This window comes from Leptonychotes weddellii, chromosome 13, assembly GCF_054177405.1.
Source record: "Leptonychotes weddellii isolate Sample4059 chromosome 13, ASM5417740v2, whole genome shotgun sequence".
Taxonomy (NCBI): Eukaryota; Metazoa; Chordata; class Mammalia; order Carnivora; family Phocidae; genus Leptonychotes; species Leptonychotes weddellii.
In genome coordinates, this window is record NC_138381.1 from 42,420,751 (window position 1) to 42,427,866 (window position 7,116).

At 44.4% G+C, this 7,116-nt stretch overlaps 1 pseudogene; it reads left to right on the forward strand.

Moving 5' to 3' along the window:
• Positions 1-626: 626 nt before the first annotated feature.
• On the forward strand, positions 627-1,461 carry LOC102742224 (large ribosomal subunit protein uL30 pseudogene; annotated as a pseudogene).
• The last annotated feature ends 5,655 nt before the right edge of the window (positions 1,462-7,116 follow it).

Here is a 7,116-nt window from a genome sequence, read left to right on the forward strand (position 1 = left end):
AGCCCTCCACTTCTGTCCCCCTGGGGCCTCTTTTCCCTTTCCCTGCATCTTTGGCACATCCCTCAGGTTCCCAGCCAGCTCTCAGGGAAGAGTCTTCTACCGCACAAAGAAAAGAGAGCACATCGTTGATGAAGAGCCCAGGGCCGCCCTCTCCACGTCTTAAGGGTATCCAAAATGGCACCCTTTCTTCCCCCTAACCCTCATCTTCAGGAATTCCTCCTCTTCCTATGCAGCTGATTCCTTTCCTTTCTACCTACCTTTGGTGCTTGGTTAAAAAGTATTTCCCCTTCTGTCTCATGCATTTTTATTCTCCTTCTTTACCATCTCTCAAACTGAAAATATATGCACAATTCTTCCCTCATTCTAACAAACTTCCCTGCAAACTCCTCCCCAACCCCATCACCTTGTCTTTCTCTTCCACCACCAGACTGCTGGATAGAATGGTCCATGTCCCTCACTACTACCACCTCAACTTCGATCACACACTGGCCCCCTGAAAGTTGGACCCCACTGTATTAGATTCTATTGACAGTGTGATAAAGATCCACGGGCTCCAACAAAAGTCAGGAAAGGACCTGGTACTTAATAAATTGCCCTTGGATTCAGGCGAGGACTTCGGTAATAGTATGGATAATGTAATAAATAAAAACAAAAAGTGGCGCTTAAGACTCAAGTGTCCTCCCTCTTTTCCATCTGGAACCAAGGAGGGTGCAGAAGGGAAGAAAAAGAAGATTCCCGCTGAGCCAGAAACCCTTAAGAAAAAGCAAAGGAATTTCGCAGAGTTGAAGTTCAAGCGTCTGAGAAAGATGTTTGCCCAAAAAGATGCTTCGAAAGGCAATCTATGAAGCCTTCGAAAGGCTTATCTATGAAAAGCTGAGCATTACCACAAGGAATATAGGCAGATGTACAGAATGGAGATTCGAATGGTGAGGATGGCAAGAAAAACAGGCAACTTCTATGTACCTGTGGAAACCACACTGGTATTTGTCATCAGGAGCAGGGCCATCAGTGGTGTGAGCCCAAAGGTTCAAAAGGTGTTGTAGCATCTTCGCCTTTGCCAGATCCTCAGTGGCACCTTTGTTAAGCTCAACAAGGCTTCAGTCAATATGCTGAGGATTGTGGAACCATATATAGCCTGAGGGGGACCCAGACCTGAAGTCAGTGAATGAATTGATCTACAAGCGTGGTTATGGCAAAATCAACAAGAAGGGAATTGCCCTAACAGAGAACACATTGATTGCATGATCTCTTGGTAAACACGGCACCATCTGCATGGAGCATCTGATTCACGAGGTCTATACTATTGGAAAACGTTTCAAAGAAGCAAACAACTTCTTATGGCCCTTCAAATTATCTTCTCCATGAGGGGGAATGAAGAAAAAGACCACCCATTTTGTAGAAGGTGGCGATGCTGGCCACAGGGAAGACCAGATCAATAGGATTATTAGAAGGATGTACTAAGGTATCTACCATGATTATTTTTTGTAATTTCATCATTTAATAAACGACTACTTTCAAACTGAAAATAACAACTCAAGTGCCCTTTTCTGGTCTGTTTCCTGAGCCAAAACTAGTCTGAGAATGCCTAGACCCAGTGGAGGGTGGGGGGTGTCCGTGTCCACACCAGTCCTTGACATTGAGCCCGTGGGACATAAAAGAGCAGGAGATGGGGACCTGGCCTTGCTACAGGGAGCATGATTCCAGCTGGGAGAATGTCAGGCAAGAGAGAAGCAACGGGACATCCGACTGCTTGCTTCTCTGGACCTCTGAGGCTTACGTGATTGTTTACACGTGCAAAGAAGAAATGGAGGTCTCTACCTTTCTAGAGGTTTCTGCCCATTCTTCCTGTCCTATCACCTTCCTGCATGTTCTCCAGTCTAGCTCCTCTCTTTAGTCAAGAGAGCAAGAGCAATGTTCCTCCATACAACATTACCTGCACATTTACCACTGGCAATCACCTGCTCTCCTCTGCTGGATAAAGCTTCTGACAAACCAGAAAGTCAACCCCTTCCCTAGGTCTGAAAAGAAGCATCTTCTTTGTAGTCAAGCAGGTGGAAGGATAAGACAATGATTCTTGCTCTCTCTCCCAGGTAACTCCTGCCCTTTCCCCCTTGTCCCATGTGCACATTCTCTAGGAAGGAATTCCCTAGGGCTTCCAATTGGGGTCTTGGCCTCTGTGCCAACTGCCAACCAATTTCTGGCAGCGCCAGTTCTGATGTTTCCTGGCGGGCGAGCTGAGGCCACCAATTCATCTCACATGAACCATGAAACAGCCAGCAGATGGCCAGCCAGCAGACGTGTGGTCACTACTGACCCAGCCTAGACCTGAACCTGTGACCTCTAAGTAAAGGGTTTTATGTTGCAATAACAGTGCCTGAAGGATCTAGGTGCTCTCCAAATCCCTACTTTTTAAATTAGCACTTTGTAGTTAGTCACTGAGGAAGGAGAAGAAACGAAAGAAGGATGGATTGAACACCTGCCGTCCCTAAGGGAAGGAGGAAAACTGGGGGAGGAGAAGCTTGCTCTTACACGCCTCAGTGGGGGAACTTGTTGTTTTTAAAAGCAGGGTGCCATTTGAAAAGTGACTGCCTCTTGCCATCACTCTGCAGGGCTATTTGAAACACCTGCCTTGGCCTTAGCTCTGCTTCGTTGGTTGTCTTCATTTCCTTGCTTAACAACTGGAGGTGTTTATACCTTCGTAACCAAATCACTTTCTTGAACAGGATCACAATAATGAAAGCTAATTCTCTTCTCCCCAAAACTCTCAGGAGTTTCAGCCCACTGCTTCATTAATTCACTCTACCCAGCTCTGAGGTGGAGAATAAATACGACTGTGCCCATTTTACAGATAGGGATAGTGGGAAGTTCAGAGGCTTAATGCAGGCTCTTTCCCACACATCGAGAAATAGTGTCAGCCGTTGACCAACCACAGAATGAAAGTGATTCATTCAAAGTGTCAGTTTGCTCATCTGCAAATAAGTATAATAGAAAGTTCGTGGGATACGTGAAATCACGCATAGCGAGTTCTGTGTCCAGCGCTCAGCTATGCGGGGCCGCAGCACTGCACACCTCAGCCAATACTGTGCCCCCAGTCATATAAAACACGATGTGAATGACGCCCCCTAGAGTTGCCCAGTCAATAGCCATGCCAACCCCAGTGTGATACCCGAAAATTTCTCTGTAAGTATTAGCCGTCATTGTCAGTTTGGAAGATTTTCTTTTGGCAACAGAAGAGTAGGTGGTGAAGAACAACTCTCTCTCTGGCCATATGCAACACACGAAAAGAAACATCAGTTTAAGGACACTGGGAAGTCGCCAAGGCAGTGAGAAATCATGCTATCCACATCCCAGAGAGGCAGGAAGCCCATCTAAAGCTGCATTTCCCCTAGAACGGTGGTTCTCAAAGTGCGGGCACAGAGGGAGCCGTGGCACAGGGGACCTTGTTAGGATCACAGATAATCAGGCTCCACCCCAGATCTGCTGAATCTGAAACTCTGAGGTGAGACTCAGAAATCTTCTGTAACAAAACCTCTTGTTGATTCTGATGTACCCCGTGGTCTGAACGCAGCTGAAAGACTGAGACGCAGGGCAGGAATTTGGAGAGTCTCAAGGGCCTGGGGAGTTAAAACATCATTCTGAAGATAAAGACCAAACTCCTTACTTAAAGTGGCTTTCCAGGTTCTGCATGATTTGGCCCCCACCTATCTCTCTAACCTCATCTAAAATTTCACTTTATTTCTTCCTCCTCAATCTGCTCTGGACTCTTTTAATTCCCCTGTACTTGCCATGTTCCTTCTTGTCACAGGGCCTTTGCATGTGCCTGGAATATTCTTTCTTTCTCCCTTCAACAAGTTAGTACCAATTCATTCCTCTGATTAAGAATTGCTTCCTCAGAGAAGGCTTTGTTGATCTCCCCAGTCAAATCAAATCCCCTTATTATCAGTTTTCATGGGAAGTGACCTTCTGTCCCTCTCTAGTAGCACTCAGAATAATCTAATTTTATATTTGATTATTTATTATATGAGTCATGTCTATTTTTGCTGACCACTGTATATTCAGCACATGTCTAGCGCATATATTATACTCAATAAATAAGTCACTGAATAAACTAATAAATAAATAACTAATCAGAAAAGGTAGTGTTATTATTATTCCAAAAATGAGAAGATTGGATTTTCTGACACTCCCAGAAGAATTCCATACCCGTGGCTCTAGGTCAGCATTCCAGGTCATCAACTAATAGTAAACTCTTTTCCCTTCCTATATCTGAAACCAGCTGAGAAGTAGACACAAGAGAGAGACTGATGGAGATCAAAATATCAACTTAATTACTAATAAATCTGAATTGGAGAGCTATGTTCGACTAATGACCACAATCGAGTTTCCTAATATATCCCCTTGGATTTGAACTTGTCTGTTCAAACTGCAGGCATCACCTATACAGGGCAGATCAAGACCCGTGAAGCTTACTGCATGGATTAGCAGAGGTCAAGCTGCTCTACCAGAGCCTGGAAAGCCAGGGAGATGCTGGCTGGAGTCGGCCCGGAACCTTCTTCCAAACTTTCTTATACAGTAACTCGCTATTCTCATGGGAAGGAATGCATAAGGGGGGGAAAGAGGGTCAGGAATATTGCTTTGGAAGAAGCTTTCTCAAAGAAATATGAAGACAAAAGAGTGGAGATAAATATTAGTGGGACCTTATTCACAGCTAAAACCGTGGTGATTTTAAAAAGTGAGCCCAAGCACAGGTTTTCCCTGTTGGTGGGATTAATAGACTCTTTCTACTGTTTCCTTTGTTTTTCCTTCCCCAAATGTCTTATTATTGAATTGATTGTTATGCCTATGAATTCACACTTTAACATTTGTCATTGAAAGTTTATTTCTCTTATAAATGCAATCTACCCAGCTGCACATGCACACAATGCTAATTTCCTGAAGATTTCCTTTTTTATGAAATATCACAGCATCTGCTCCTGTACTGGTTGAAAGTGTTTGATTAAATTCATGCATTGTTTAGGGCTCTGGAAATACAAATATAGTTGAACAAGTTAGGGATGATTTCAGCGGCAAGTAATAGGATATCCAACTAACAGAGGCTTAAGGATTAAAGATATTTGATTATCTCACATACAGGAAGCTGAGCGGTAGTTGCCTGTTGACGTAGTGATTCAACAAAGACACCAAGCACCCAGCTTCTTCTTGTCCTTCTGTTTACTATATTCAGTTATGTTGACTTTTCATTCTCTTTTTGTCTCATGGTTGCAAAATGTTCGATATGGGTCTCGTGCATCCTAATGATATTTAAAGCAAGAAGAAGTGAACGGTTCAATATCGCTGAGCTTTCTCTTCAAACACTATGCTTTTTATGGGGAAACAAAACGCTTCTCAAAGATGTCTCCCATACTCGGCAGTACCGTGTCACATAGCCACTCCTGGCTGTAATGGAATTTGAACCGCGAGTGTCCTGATTTGCTTGTATTTAAGATTAAACCACTACGGCTGGGCACATTACTGTGCTGAATAAAACAGAGATCTCATTGGTAAGGTAGAAGGGAGACATTGGAAGGGCAACGAACAATGTCTACCATAAGTATGTCTGACTCAAACCCATCTCAGAAGTTGTTCATTATACTATAACAAGCATCATTGATCTACTGAGGGCGATAAATAGGGAGAATGGTAGAGTCAAGTCCTGGAGCCATAAGTAATAAGCTCATCTAACATTTGCTCAATCCTCACACGTTGTGAAAATGTCTCAGGGTAATAAGGAAGACAGAATATCCAGTAGTAGGGAGGAGAGATTGCTGAGGAAGGCAAGTCTGGCCAGCGGAGTCTACATGGTTGAAGAGAGCCTTTGGCAATAAGGTGAATAGGAGGAGCTAAGAGAGGGAGAGTAGAGAGTAGAGTGGAGGTAGGACAGTGCAAGGAGCTGCCTCATGGGGGACATGAGTTCTCACTGGGGAATTTAGGGGGAAAGAGGGACACCAGGGGCCTGAGGGTGGAGGCTGGACATACTGGAGTTTATTCATGGGCTGGAAAGGAGCCACACAGTTTCATGAGCAGAGCAATGATGTGATGAAAGCAGTATTTCAGAAAGATTAATCTGGTGGTAGGGAACAGAATAGATCAGAGGGATCAGAGGAGAGAAAAGTCAGGAAGCTATTGCCAAGTCCACAAAGTGATGGGGCCTCAGTGAGAGCATTATCACTGGCAGTAAAAATGTAGCAGAAAGTGTGGGTATACAAGACATTTCAACCTCATTTCAGGATATCCCCTAATAGGAAAAAATAGACACAGTAATGAAAAACAAAGACCTCATACATGGCAGTAGCCAAACATTTAATTGCCACACTCCCCATTTCAATTGCTCATCTGAAAGGAAAAAAAAGTTAATTTTAAATAATGAAGGGAACTATCAGGGGGTTCCACCAAAAATAATCTTTTAAATCTCAAATCATTGCTCTTCCAGTTAGTTACTCGTGGCCTGGTTTCACAGAAATGGGCTGCAGGCATTACAGGAAATGAAGTTTTCTTACAGGAAGAGCCAGGACCTCTCTAATTCTGCCACTCAAGGGGCATCTGTATCCCCCACGCAAGAGGAGGCATTTTGCATGGGGCGGTGGGAAGCAGACAAAGGCCTCACGTGGGTGGCCCGCATGGATTTGGGGAAGAATCAAAGCTCACACAGAAGCTGAGAAAGCATAGCCCTTCCAACCAAAGATTCCTAGGATGGGGAATGCCCAAGCATGCACAGCAGAATCACCACTCCTGGAAAGCCGACCGCCTGCAGGGCACGGTTAGTGGGATGTTCTGTTATTTGCAGCCAAAAGCATTCCTAATGAGAGAGGCTCTCCTCTCCTCATTCCACTGAATTCACACCACAGCTCCAGGGCTGCCTAGAGCAGAGGACACTCCCCAGAGATAGGTTAGGTAAGTACATAAAGGAATTAGTGACAGGCATCTTTGTTATTTTCCATTACAGGTAGTGAGTAGACTGTGGACTCTGGAACCAGACAACTGTGTTCAGGTTGTCACTCTGCCACGCGACCACTCAGAGGCCTGAGGCTTCTTTTTGCCAGTTTTCCCAACTGTAAAATTATAATAGGTCATACTCTG